Here is a 15,732-nt window from a genome sequence, read left to right as displayed (position 1 = left end):
AAACTCATAAAAATGTCATAGTACAGTGAGGTATAAAATGTCATAGTATTGTCAGTATAGTAAGTCATAAAAAGTATTAAAAACGACATAGTATAGGAAGGCAAACAAAGTCATAAAAATGTCATAGTATAGTAAGGTATAAAAAGTCATGAAAATGACATAGTATAGTAAGGCATAAAAACGTCATACTATAGTAAGATATAAAAAGTCATAAAAATGTCATATATATTAAGATATAAAAAGTCTTAAAACGGCATATTATACTAAGGCCTGAAAACATCATAGTATAGTAAGGCATAAAAAGTCATAAAAACGTCATAGTATAGTAAGGCATAAAAAGTCATAAGAAAAAGTCATAGTATAGTAAGTCATAAAAAGTCTTAAAAACGACATAGTATAGGAAGGCAAAAACAAAGTCAGAAAAATGTCATAGTACTGTAAGGCATAAAAAGTCAAAAAAAGTCATAGTATAGTAAGGCATAAAAAGTCATAAAAACGTCATAGTATAGTAAGGCATAAAAAGTCATGAAAACGTCATAGTATAGTAAGGCATAAAATGTCATGAAAATGACATGATATAATAAGGTATAAAAAGTCTCAAAACGGCATATTATACTAAGGCCTGAAAACGTCATTGTATAGTAAGGAATAAAAAGTCATTATAGTAAGGCATAAAAACGTCATACTATAGTAAGATATAAAAAGTCATAAAAATGACATAGTATAGTAAGGTATAATAAGTCTTAAAATGGCATATTATACTAAGGCCTGAAAACGTCATAGTATAGTAAGGCATAAAAAGTCATAAAAACGTCATAGTATAGTAAGGCATAAAACGTCATAGTATAGTAAGGCATAAAATGTCATAGAAACAACATAATATAATAAGATATAAAAAGTCATGAAACGTCATATTATACTAAGGCCTGAAAACGTCATAGTATAGTAAGGCATAAAAAGTCATAAAAACGTCATAGTATAGTAAGGTATAAAAACGTCATAGTATAGTAAGGCATAAAATGTCATAGAAACAACATAATATAATAAGATATAAAAAGTCTTAAAACGGCATATTATACTAAGGCCTGAAAACATCATAGTATAGTAAGTCATAAAAAGTCTTAAAAACGACAAAGTATAGGAAGGCAAACAAACTCATAAAAATGCATAGTACAGTAGGTAAAAGTCATAGTATTAAAACGGCATATTATACTAAGGCCTGAAAACGTCATAGTATAGTAAGGCATAAAAAGTCATAAAAACGTCATAGTATAGTAAGGCATAAAATGTCATAAAAACAACATAATATAATAAAATATAAAAAGTCTTAAAACGGCATATTATACTAAGGCCTGAAAACGTCATAGTATAGTAAGGCATAAAAAGTCATGAAAATGACATAGTAAAGTAAGTCATAAAAAGTCTTAAAAACGTCATAGTATAGGAAGGCAAACAAAGTCATAAAAATGTCATAGTATAGTAAGGTATAAAAAGTCTTAAAACGGCATATTATACTAAGGCCTGAAAACGTCATAGTATAGTAAGGCATAAAAAGTCATAAAAACAACATAATATAATAAGGTATAAAAAGTCTTAAAACGGCATATTATACTAAGGCATAAAAACGTCATAGTATAGTAAGGCATAAAAAGTCATGAAAATGACATTGTAGTAAGGTATAAAAAGTCTAAAAACGGCATATTATACTAAGGCCTGAAAACGTCATTGTATAGTAAGGAATAAAAAGTCATAAAAACGTCATAGTATAGTAAGGCATAAAAAGTCATAAATCGTCATATTATACTAAGGCCTGAAAACGTCATAGTATAGTAAGGCATAAAAAGTCATAAAAACGTCATAGTATAGTAAGGCATAAAAAGTCATAAAAACGTCATAGTATAGTAAGGCATAAAAAGTCAAAAAATCCTCATAGTATATTAAGGCATAAAAAGTCATAAAAACGTCATAGTATAGTAAGGCATAAAAATGTATTAGTATAGTAAGGCTATAAAAACGTCATAGTATAGTAAGGCATAAAAAGTCATGAAAATGACATAGTATATTAAGGCATAAAAACGTCATAGTATAGTAAGGCATAAAATGTCATAAAAACAACATAATATAATAAGATATAAAAAGTCTTAAAACGGCATATTATACTAAGGCCTGAAAACATCATAGTATAGTAAGGCATAAAAAGTCATGAAAATGACATAGTATAGTAATGGCATAAAAAGTCTTAAAACGGCATATTATACTAAGGCCTGAAAACGTCATAGTATAGTAAGGCATAAAAAGTCATAAAAACGTCATAGTATAATATGGCATAAAAAGTCATGAAAATGACATAGTATAGTAAGGCATAAAAACGTCATAGTATAGTAAGGCATAAAAAGTCATGAAAATGACATACTATAGCAAGATATAAAAAGTCCGAAAAATGTCAAAGTATTGTAAGGCATAAAAACGACATAATATTATAAGGCATAAAAACGTAATGGTATAGTAAGTCATAAAAAGTCTTAAAAACGACATAGTATAGTAAGGCATAAAAAGTAAAAAAAAAGTCATAGTATAGTAAGGCATAAAAAGTCATAAAAACGTCATAGTATAGTAAGGCATAAAAAGTCATAAAAACGTCATAGTATAGTAAGGCATAAAAAGTCATGAAAATGACATAGTATAGTAAGGCATAAAAACGTCATAGTATAGTAAGGCATAAAAAGTCATGAAAATGACATACTATAGTAAGATATAAAAAGTCAGAAAAATGTCAAAGTATTGTAAGGCATAAAAACGACATAATATTATATGGCATAAAAACGTCATAGTATAGTAAGTCATAAAAATTCTTAAAACGGCATAGTATAGTAAGGCATAAAAAGTCATGAAAATGACATAGTATAGTAAGGCATGAAAACGTAATACTATAGTAAGATATAAAAAGTCATAAAAATGTCATTATATAGTAATGTATAAAAAGTCTTAAATCGGCATATTATACTAAGGCCTGAAAACGTCATAGTATAGTAAGGCATAAAAAGTCATAAAAACGACATAATGTAGTAAGGCATAAAAATGTCATAGTATAGTAAGTCATAAAAAGTATTAAAAACGACATAATATAGTAAGGCATAAAAACGTCATAGTATAGTAAGTCATAAAAAGTCTTAAAAACGACATAGTATAGGAAGGCAAACAAAGTCAGAAAAATATCATAGTATTGTAAGGCATAAAAAGTAAAAAAAAAGTCATAGTATAATATGGCATAAAAAGTCATAAAAACGTCATAGTATAGTAAGGCATAAAAGGTCATGAAAATGACATTGTATGGGCCATTGTGTAGCGTAGTGGTCTAAGCAGGCTACAGTCCTCGCTGCAGCTGGCCCCGGCTCGAATCCTGCATCGGACGGCCTTTCGCTGCATGTCATTCCCCCTCTTTCTGCCTCCCCGTTTCTTGTCTCTCTCCACTATACTATCGAATAAAGGCATAAAAAGCCCAACAAAAATATATTTAAAAGAAAAAAAGAAAGAAAATGACGTAGTATAGTAAGGTATAAAAAGTCTTAAAACGGCATATTATACTAAGGCCTGAAAACGTCATAGTATAGTAAGGCATAAAAAGTCCTAAAAACGTCATAGTATAGAAGGGCATAAAATGTCATGAAAATGACATAATATAATAAGGTATAAAAAGTCCTAAAACGGCATATTATACTAAGGCCTGAAAACGTCATAGTATAGTAAGGCATAAAAAGTCATAAAAACGTCATAGTATAGTAAGGCATAAAAAGTCAAAAAAACGTCATAGTATAGTAAGGAATAAAAAGTCATAAAAACTTCATAGTATATTAAGGCATAAAAAGTCATAAAAACGTCATAGTATAGTAAGGCATAAAAAGTAAAAAAAAGTCATAGTATAGTAAGGCATAAAAAGTCATAAAAACGTCATAGTATATTAAGGCATAAAAAGTCCCAAAAATATCAAAGTATTGTAAGGCATAAAAACGTCATAGTATAGTAAGTCATAAAAAGTCTTAAAAACGACAAAGTATAGGAAGGCAAACAAACTCATAAAAATGTCATAGTACAGTGAGGTATAAAAAGTCTTAAAACAGCATATTATACTAAGGCCTGAAAGCATCATAGTATAGTAAGGCATAAAAAGTCATAAAAACGTCATAGTATAGTAAGGCATAAAAACGTCATAGTATAGTAAGGTATAAAAAGTCTTAAAACGGCATATTATACTAAGGCCTGAAAACGTCATAGTATAGTAAGGTATAAAAAGTCTGAAAATGGCATATTATAGTAAGGCCTGAAAACGTCATAGTATAGTAAGGCATAAAAAGTCATGAAAATGACATAGTATAGTAATGCATAAAAAGTCATGAAAATGACATGAAATAGTACGTCATACTATAGTAAGGTATAAAAAGTCCTAAAACGGCATATTATACTAAGGCCTGAAAACGTCATAGTATAGTAAGGCATAAAAAGTCATAAAAACGTCATAGTACAGGAAGGCATAGAACAACATAGTATAGTAAGGCATAAATAGCCATAAAAACGACATAGTATAGTAAGGCATAAAAAGTCTTAAAAACGACATAGTATAGTAAGGCATAAAATGTCATAAAAACAACATTATATAATAAGGTATAAAAAGTCTCAAAACGGCATATTATACTAAGGCCTGAAAACGTCATAGTATAGTAAGGCATAAAAAGTCATGAAAATGACATAGTATAGTAAGGCATAAAAACATCATAGTATAGTAAGGCATAAAAAGTCATGAAAATGACATAGTATAGTAAGGCATAAAAACGTCATACTATAGTAAGATATAAAAAGTCCTAAAAATGTCAAAGTATTGTAAGGCATAAAAACGACATAATATAGTAAGGCATAAAAAGTCTTAAAAACGTCATAGTATAGTAAGGCATAAAAAGTCATAAAAATGTCATAGTATAGTAAGGTATAAAAAGACTTAAAAACGTCATAGTATAGTAAGGCATAAAAACGTTAGTAATGCATTAAAAGTCAAAAAAATAACATAGTATAGCAAGGACTAAAAACGTCATACTATAGTAATATATAAAAAGTCCTAAAAATGTCATAGTATTGTAAGGCATAAAAACGTCATAGTATAGTAAGTCATAAAAATCCATGAAAACGACATCGTATAGTAAGGCATAAAAAGTCTTAAAAACGACATAGTATAGGAAGGCAAACAAAGTCATAAAAATGTCATAGTATAGTAAGGTATAAAAAGTCTTAAAACGGCATATTATACTAAGGCATGAAAACACCATAGTATAGTAAGGCAGAAAAAGTCATGAAAATGACATAGTATAGTAAGGCATAAAAAGTCTCAAAACGGCATATTATACTAAGGCCTGAAAACGTCATAGTATAGTAAGGCATAAAAAGTCATAAAAACGTCATAGTATAGTAAGTCATAAAAATCCATGAAAACGACATCGTATAGTAAGTCATAAAAAGTCTTGAAAACGACATAGTATAGTAAAGTATGAAAGGTCCTGAAAACATCATAGTATAGTAAGGCATAAAAATCCATAAAAATGACATTGTTTAGTGAGGCCTCAAAACATCATAGTATAGGAAGGCCTAAAAAGTCATAAAAATGTCAGTATAGTAATTTCTAAAACATAGTATAGTAAGGCATAAAAATGACATAGTATATTTAGGCATAAAAATACATGAAAACTACATAGTATAGAAAGTCCTAAAAACTTCACAGTATAATAAGGCATAAAAGGTCATAAAAACGTTACAGTATAGTAACGCATAAAAAAAATAAATAAATAAAACAACAACATAGTAAAGTAAGGCAAAAAAAGTCATACTATTTAGTAATGTAAAAAAGTCCTAAAAACGTCATACTATAGTAAAATATAAAAAGTCCTAAAAATGTCATAGTATTGTAAGGCATAAAAAGTCATAAGTCACAGTGTAGTAAGTAATAAAAAGTCATAAAAATAAGTATAATAAGGCATAAAAAGTCATAAAAATGACATGGTATAATAAGGACTAAAAACATTATACTATAGTTGTCAGGCAGGGACTCGAAGCAGGACTCAGATGCAGAGATTTTAGAAAACAATAGGCTTTTATTGAATTCACCTCAGACGTCAGACAGAGTGATAAACAAAATGGCTATGAAAAAGAATAGACACTAACTCTGAATCCTGAGGAACGAAAAACACTCCAGGAGGAGGAAAAAGGCTCTAATCAAAAGCAACAAACCGATTAACACAAATCGCTCCGTACGGAGGAAAAACCTGACTACATAAAAATAAATTAAAATAATCTACTCACACTCCTAAGCGGAGGATTTAGAATAATTAATAACTAGGCTACATGAAATAAAAATCACTCATACCAAAGAAAAACTAAGATCTATGGAAATAGGCTAAGGGAAGAAATACAAACAAAAATTCACTCTTAAAGAGGAAAAACAAAAGGACTATGAACCTAAACTATGGCAAAAATTTACAAACAAAAAAAATCACTCTTCTCGAGGTACAAACGGCTTACTTTTGCGATTACTATGGCTGTGGACATGGACAAAGGCTCGGGTGCAGGTCAAGGATGAAGACACTCTGGCGCAAGACAAGGGGACTACAGACTATTTAAACACATGGAGGGAAATAGGGGACAGGTGGAAACACTTAGGGCAATCAGACTGAGACACATGAGGAAGGGCAAGTGACCTGAAACGAGAGGAGAATTACTTTTCAAAATAAAACAGGAAATGACAGGACAAAACAAACCCAAGACAAGACAACCTCACCACAATGTGACAATAGTAAAATATAGAAAGTCCTAAAAACGTCATAGTATTGTAAGGCATAAAAATCCATAAAAATGACATTGTTTAGTAAGGCCTAAAAGCGTCATAGTATAGTAAGGCATAAAAAGTCATAAAAATGTCATAGTATAGTAAGGCATAAAAACGTCAAAGTATAGTAAGATATCAAAAACGCCATAGTAAAGTAAGGAATAAAAAGTCATAAAAAGTCAAAGTATAATTAGGCATAAAATGTCATAGTATAGTAAGGTATGAAAAGTCCTAAAAATGTCATAATATAGAAAGTCATAAAAAGGCATAAAAATCCATAAAAATGACATTGTTTATTGAGGCCTAAAAATGTCATAGTATAGTAAGGTATAAAAAGTCATAAAAATGTGATGGCATAAAATGTCATGAAAATGACATAGTATAGTAAGGCATAAAAATCCATAAAAACAATATAGTATAGTAAGGCATAAAAATACATGAAAACGACATAGTACAGGAAGGTATAAAAATACATAAAAACGACATGATTTAGTGAGGCCTAAAAACGTCATATTAAGGCAAAGAGTAATAAAAATGTCATATTATAGTGAGGCACAAAAGGTAAAAAAAACGACATAGTATAGTAAGGCATAAAAATGTCATAATAGAGTAATTTCTAAAAACATCATAGTATAGTAAGGCATAAAAATCCATAAAAACGACATAGTACGGTAAGGCATAAAAATACATGAAAACGACATAGTATAGTGATTTCTAAAAACATCATATTATAATAAGGCATAAAAATCAGTAAAAAAAACAGTATAGTAAGGCATAAAAATACATGAAAATGAAATAAGTAAAGGAAGCGTCATAGTATAGTAAGGCATAAAAATCCATGAAAACGATATAGTAATGTAAGGCATAACAAAGTCATATTATAGCAATACATAAAAACTCATAAAAACAACATATTATAGTAAGGCACAAAAAGTTTAAAAAATGACATAGTATAGTAAGGCATAAAAAAGTCATATTATAGTAAGGCATAAAAAGTTATAATATTGTAAGGCGTTGCCTTGTAACATAATGTGTTACGCTTGAGCTAGGTTTCGAACCCACAACCTTCTCTGTGAGAGGCAACAGTTATATCCATTGCACCAACAAGCTTCACCAAAAATGTTATGGTATAGTAAACCATAACAACGTCATAATATAGTAAGGCATAATATGTCATAAAAACGTTATTGGATATGGTAATCAGCCAGGCAGTAGTTTGATTCTTTGCATGTCAAACCCTTCTTTTTCCACCTGTTTTTCCAGACTGTAAAAGTAAGATAAAACACACACACACACACACACACACACATACACACACACAAAAATCTTAAAACAAATCTGAACGTCATCGTTTGAATCCTTACGATTCAAAAGCCCTCAAAAGGCCAAAATTCAATCACTTAAAATTATTCAATTTCGGAAACCTTTAACTTTAATTAACAAGTTATTTCAAAAATAAATTTTAAACTCAAACTGATATCTTCCACCTCTGGAAACAGTCTGCTTTGTGTGAAAGGAGAGGAGAGGATGGCCACAGCCAGAAAAACAAAGTCAGAGAGAATTTTTGGATGGCATGCAGAGCAAAAAGACATAATGTACAGAAGAACTAGTGAATCAGTTCTTTTAACTCTGCCCTGTTCTTTCACTTACTTTTGCTTGGTGGCAGATGAAAGGCCTCTGCGCCTCTCCGGCGCTCTTTTGATTTCTCTGTGTCATTCAAATGGGGAGAAAAGTGAAGAGAGTCTGCAAAGAACCCAGTTTGTCTGCACACAGTGAATACTAATATATCACATCACTGTTCATTAAACATATTGGAGTCCAGTCTCACCTTGCATTAATATGTTTGGTGCTACTGATTAGCCAAGATGGCAGCAGACAGCAGACACACTGTCACTGTATGTAAGAGGGCTGCACTACCACATCACCAGAGAGTGACTCCAGTCAATACCTCCAAAGTAATGCGCTACATACCATTACACCTCTGAATTGATTATAGCACAGCAGCGATTTCATGGACTTTACACAATGAAGCAGTGTCATGTTTGAACATGACAGACAGCCCATGAGCAGCCGTTGATAAGTTCCTCAGCGCTAATGGTCCTGGAAATTAAATGGCAAAGGACCATAGCTCTCTCCTCTGTCTCTGCTGGGTAAACTCCACTGACCAGCCCACTACACGGATGGAAAATCAATAGCCAATCACCTAGCAAAGACGTGAATTGGTGTGGTTACATAACCTACTGGAGAAATGTTTCCATTCAGATTAAGACTGCAAAATTACCAAGCATTTATCGGAGAGATGTTTTTTTTTATTATTATCTACATCTAATGGTTTACTATGTGTGTGTGTGTGTCTCTGTGTGTGTATGTATGTGTGTTGTCATGCACAATTTCAAAGACATTGCAGTGCCCATGAAATGGACCTGAGGGAACAGCAGTGAATAATAGCAGGGCTCTGTGAACACACGGGAGTATGATCAATGGTTTCTTTCACTTTTATGCCAGCTGTATGAAAACACATGGCTCCTTACTGCTGTAGGCCTCTCTTTGAAACTGTGGACTTGGGTTAGTATGGAGATAAAAGAAGGTAAGAAAAAACAAAAGCCCGGGCGAACAGGAACCACTGTTATCTTCGCACTGAATGTTGCACAATGCACCTGTCTGTGTGTATCAAGTGGAACAGGGATATTTAACCTGATACATAGATTTATAATTGATCTATTGAACAGTTTAGAAAGGGAGAAAGTTCCACATCCTTTTAGCTAGCTAGCTGTGCAAGCTAACAGACACTAGTTAGAATCAGGTGCTCAGGTACACTTAGCAAACAATTAGCTTATTGCAATTAGCTATTTAGCTTAATGTCTCTGTCATTTAATCTTTTGATTTAAATCAAATCCCATGAAGACAATAAATGTATTCCTCTAAAAATGTGTGGCCAAAGCCACATTGACTACCTGTACCTGCTGCCTTCATACACTCATAGCTCCCATTATCCTTTAAATACTTGTAAAAACACATATAAAATCAATACTATTGTATCACATGTGGTCAGTGTTGCACAAAAAATTCAACTCAACATCCAATCAACGCTTGCAAAACTCAACCATCTCCATGACAACTGAGCAGCCTTCATCAGGTGATGAATAGTGAATGGACTGCACTTATATAGCATTTTTGTAACTCTTACCGACCACTCAAAACACTTTACAATAGAAACTAGATTCACACACCGATGATACATCGGGGGCAATCTGGGGTTCAGTATCTTGCTCAAGGAAAAGCGGACAGGAGGACTCGTGAATCGAACTACTGACCTTCCCAAGAGAGGACAACCTACTTTACCTCCTGAGCCACAGCCATCCCTATAATACTAAGAGATGTGGCTGAAATAGCTGTAGAAAGTGGACCTTGGGTTCATTTTCTTTTCTATTTTCTATACTATTTCCATAGTTTTCTAATCCATTAATCAAGACACTGCACATCCTCCAACACAGGTCCTTTTCATCACTTTTGGTGTCTGAAGAAATGGCCAATGCTGCCATTCTTACACTGGCTGTGCTCATTGTAATGAAAGAGTGTGCCATGCAGTGCAACAGCACAACTGTTTCAGTAGGATAAATTCATCTCTGGTTTTGCCTTTTCATGGAATTTGTAATGCTATCCTTATCTTTTTAATAAAGCAGGGCTGCATTCAGAAATAACAACTTGCATTATATGATGTAAGGAGCTCAAAATCTATCTTCTCCCTTCAGAGGAACAGACAGATAAATAATAGAGACAGGCAGTAAGAGAGACGGATAAAGAGGTTTTCTCATCAGGGGACTAGTGAACCTTCCCTTGAATGGTGAACTTCAGGTGATCCTGAGATGCCATTGGCGATCTAGTTTAGCCAGTGTTCCTGGTAATCTTCTCCAGGGCTGCACTTCTGAGTGCTTTAATTTACCAGGCTGAGGTGTCGATGTGGAAACACTAATGAAAGCAGCTCCAGGATGCACTGACTGAGCTCTTGGGGATCAGTCTCGCTATATCTTTTAAGAGATCTGTAAGGTTAACATTGCATTCAGTAATTAAAGTAGATTTGGGTGGAAAATCAATGCCAACATGTTCATTTCAAACTAATTGCCAGGAGAGCTTGGTTTTCTTATTGGGATCAAAGCCGCGTTGCTGTGCCTCCGCAATCGCACTGCAGCAACCAGTGAGTAAAATGTTGATGCGCACAAGTGAGCTGAGTGAAACCATGCATGTCTGTCAGTCTAATGATAGCAGAGCACACTGAGCATACAGCTCTGGGACATAAACCAGCACAGCATGATAAAAGATAGCTGTTAGAGCTGCAGCATATTGGTTGATTAATAATGCCACAATATTTTTTAACTTCACTCTGAAGTTTTTCCACCGGTTTCTGCTCTAAATCCTTCATAAACTGCATCATTATCTGGTTACTCTCAGCTGTTGATGCAGGAGAGTGGGCTTCTGGGTTTGTCGCTTTGGTTCAGATGCCATTATCACAACCTGAAGTAGAAGTTCCCCTCTCCTCACCTCAAAAAAACTCATTACTTATTCTCCAAAAATAGATGTGTGGCGTCAGGAAGCACTTCAAACTCTCCTGAATCTCCAGGACCCAACTTGTCAGACTATAAAGTACACTAATGTGCCAGGGCATAGGGTCTCTGTCCTGCACTCCTAATCATGCACTACACTCTTATGTTAATTAAAACTAAACTTAATGAGTCATACACTACAGACTTGCCCTCAGCAACACCAATTAGTTTTTGTTTTGGTTAGTTAGAGTCTTCCTGAAGGGCCAGAGGCTGTTAGCAAAGATCTGGTTTAGTTACACAATAGAGCAATAAACAGCAAAGAGAGGGACACACGTCACACTCTCCATATTATTCAGCTTTTTATGCAGAAACTTTTACTATTATATTTCGTCTTCAATATTACAGTTTCTTTACAGACACGATTTAAACTGTAAAAATAGTCTGCTGTGAGTAATATTTTGTTTAACATGTTTGTCTCACATAAAAAGTCAAATCTACTTTTACTTCCTCATTGAGAAAATTCTGGATCAGGCCTTGTGCCCCGCCCACCACCTGCTTGCTCCAGGTGGACAGGTGAAAGAGCAGAGACCATCGAGATAAGGAGGAAACATCAGAGAGACTCAGCCATGTGTTTGAGCCTCAGTCAGACCCAGACTCAGAGTCTGTTGAGACCAGAACCAGAGACTAGCAGATGTATGTGAACACTTAGCGTAGTTAGTATCTTTTATGTTTGTTGGCTTGTAACTAGCAGTGGCTGACACACAGTTAATGGTTGTGCACTTTTAACATTAACATTAACATTAACATTAACATTAACATTAACATTTTATATCTGGATTCTTAGGCCTCAAATACCACTACCACTACTACCACTTGGACTGTCGACTGTTTCATCATTCAACATGTTACATCCGCACGGAGCCTCACGTACACCTTCTGAAGATGAAATTTAGGTTACTCGGACTCTAGCGGATCCTTGTGGATTCAGAAAGTATAATCATTTATCATGATCATTTACACAATCCTCTCTGGTCAACCTAATCTCTCAAGGCAGGTGATGATTTGTAAAAAAAAAAATTAATAATTTCTTGTTTTTTTGGTGAAAAGGAGCACAGAAATCAATCAATGCACCCATGACAGTAAACAAAACTGAAACCATTATGAATCATAAATATTGTAACCCATATGTTCACCCCAAACGTTTCACTGTAAAAATTTTTACAGAAAATATCTAAGTTTTCTAACAGTAATTTTCACTTTTTTTAAATTGTGTACAAAAGTCCAATAATAATTAATTACATTTATTTCCCATTTTTGTAAAGAAAAATGTAATGAGTATTACTTATGCAGTATTTTTTTGGCTTTCTTAAATTACATACAAATCTATGTAAAATGACATTTTATCTGTAATTCAAAATGTAGCTTGTTACTATAAAGGTTAATGTTCATACGAACAATTTAAAGATTTTCTCTGTAATTTTAGGGTAAATCTTATTAGTTTTACATTTATGTGACTTCTACATTCAAACTTTGTAATTCTGGATGAAATGTAGCAAACTTTTTTTCATCACATCAAACATTCAAACTTCAAACAAAAAAAAGTTTGAAGTACTGGAATGTATCCCAGCATGCACTGGAAGGAAAGCAGGAAAATGGTTTATCACAAACACACACGCACACACATTCAGACCTATGAACAATTTAGAGTCCTTAATGAATTAAATGTGCATGTCTTTGTAAGAGTAATCAGAGTCCCTGGGAGGAAACACAAGGAGAACATGCAACACTGCAAGAAAGAACCAGGGTTGAAGCTGAACCCAGGCGCTTCTTGCTGTTGTCTTCCTGCCTGGACTTTACAAGGCTGTGTGTTTGTACATGCACCATATACCATAAAAGAAAACAGTACAAATTTGACAATGACCAATTATTTTGCTGGGGCCACCAGATTCCATCAGCTCAACCTTGTTCAATAAACTAGAACTGACCTGTGTCCTCGAGGACACCGAGTACACCCACCTGCATCAGCAACCTGACAGCAACAGGCTCCTGGCTGAGCCGTGCGGAGATGCTGCTAACACGGTTAGCTGTCTCAACTGTTACATTAGTCTTACAGGCTAATTGCAAATATCATATATGTGAGGAGTAACTTGTAATGTTATTGTAGTTGAAGTTAGCATGTGTGCTAACGTTAAACTGTAAAACCACAGTGTAAAACGTTTTCTAACACTAAGACTGATGAATAACGGCTCCTGGACTTTTTGCACCTTCCCTCCATCACTTATGGACGGCTGCAACAGCTTCCAGTCAACCAGTCAGACTGTTGCTCTGTCCTCACTGAGCTATGAAGTATTATTTTACATTTCTACTGTAATTTATACTCATTACTAAATAAGATTTATCCACCTCTTTATTATGCAAACTTTTGTCAGTGAAGTTCACCTGTACCTTCATTCACAACTGTATTTTATTTTTAATTTGTCAGTTAGTTGATTGTAAATTGCACACATTTATTTCATCCATTTATTACATTCTTTTTTACACAGCTCCCGTTGATTGTAAATTGTTGAAATTAAGTTTTAATGTGAAATAAAATGTTTTATGAAGCTTTGCTTTGTTGATGGGTTTTATGGAGCGTGTCTTGTATGAATTTTAACAGTCGCAGCAGCACAGTATAGAAATCACAACACATTGAAGTTTTTCCTGAATCTGTAATTAATCAAAGACTTTCTATGTTGCTTTAATCAACAAAAAACATCGTAGAAATGTTTAAATGTGTCCGTCCTTCAACAGTGACAATACAGGATCTAGAGATAGATACTAGAGTTTGTGCTTTTCTAATTTGTCTTATGAACTTACCAATTTTAATAACAATGAAAACACTAGTTCACCAAAGTGACCTGTTGGATTCATCATGAGGCAGATGGTAAATATGAAGAAACACTCCGTACAATTTAATCACAGAAGGTTTATTTATTAAACACCTTTTCAATGACAATTAAGTTCTGAATAAAACTAATGTACATGAGCTGTACTACACTGACACCTGCTTCACAATCTGAACTGTCAATGTTCAGTTTATACTAAAGAGTGTGTGAGGTGAACACATCCGTCTCTGAGGTCACAGCATCACATCTATGAAGAGTCTGGTTTTGTTCCAGGTTGCAGTTCTGGTGGGTCAGTTCCATCTGTTTCCTACTGAACACCGTTTGATGTTAAACTGGTCGATACTTGTGTGTGGTGACTGTACTAGAGCTGAACACATTCTGCTCTTCAAATGTTGTTACTATCATCCATCAACAACAGTAGAAATGAAATAAAAGGCAAGAAAGTGAATCTGTGAACACTGAGGACAGAATAAACCAAACTAGAAAATATCTGGAGAAATTTTGAATGTTCCTGCTGCTTGGCGCGTGAACTTTACTCCTCGTTTCAATCTGCACAAAAAAGTTTCACTCATGTCGTAGAGACTCATCCTGACACTGACCTCAGTCACTTCTGGTGTCCCTCAAAAAGCCTTTTGAAGCTGTCACGACTGACCAAAACAAACTCACAGATGGTTTCAAACCCAAATTTGTCCACACAACCACAGCAAGACATGCACACACACACATACATGCCCTAACAGAAGTTGATCTGCCACAGCAGCTTCGGGTTACTTTCCTCTTCCTGTAGGCTCTGGTCCTGGGTACAGGTAGTCCAGGCAGAAGAGGTGGACGAACAGAAGAGGGTAGTGGTGCCGGAGCGAGGGGAGGACCAACAGGACCAACTGGATGAGGGGCCATGCTGTTCATTGTTTGAAGGAAGAGGAGGAGGAGGAGGAGGAGGCAGACCCCTGCTGGAGGGCCCAGGCTGCTCCTCTGGGACATTGAAGTCCTTGTCCCACCTGGACTAATTACTGACCCTTTGCTGAAGGGAGAGTTTGGCCAGCACCTGAACACACAGGATTTTCAGCTTTCATTAAAAGATAAATCACAGAACAGATTACAACACACCAACAGCTTTATGACAAACTCTTACCACTGAGTCCTCAATTCATTCAAAGAGCTGGATGTTGGTCTGAGCCATGAACCTCGGGCCGGCCAGCACTGCCTCTCTGATGCCACATAATCCTTGAGAATGAAAGACCGAGTCCTCATGGTCCGGCCAACACTGGCCCAGTTTGCAGGGCCCGCGTTCAGTCCAAGAAGACAGCTGAAAGATAATCAGAGAGCAGTGTGTGTTAATATAGATCTGATATTCATTAGAGGAAACAGTGATATTTGAGGTGAATCTCACCTCTGGAGACTCTCCTTCCCAGGACAGGAGGTGTTCTTCCCCGTCGCTGCC

The sequence above is a fragment of the Seriola lalandi genome, unplaced genomic scaffold (genome assembly GCF_002814215.2).
Source record: "Seriola lalandi dorsalis isolate HSWRI2012SDOR001 ecotype SW California unplaced genomic scaffold, Sedor1 jcf7180002054505, whole genome shotgun sequence".
Classification (NCBI taxonomy): domain Eukaryota; kingdom Metazoa; phylum Chordata; class Actinopteri; order Carangiformes; family Carangidae; genus Seriola; species Seriola lalandi.
Note: the sequence above shows the minus strand (reverse complement) of the source record.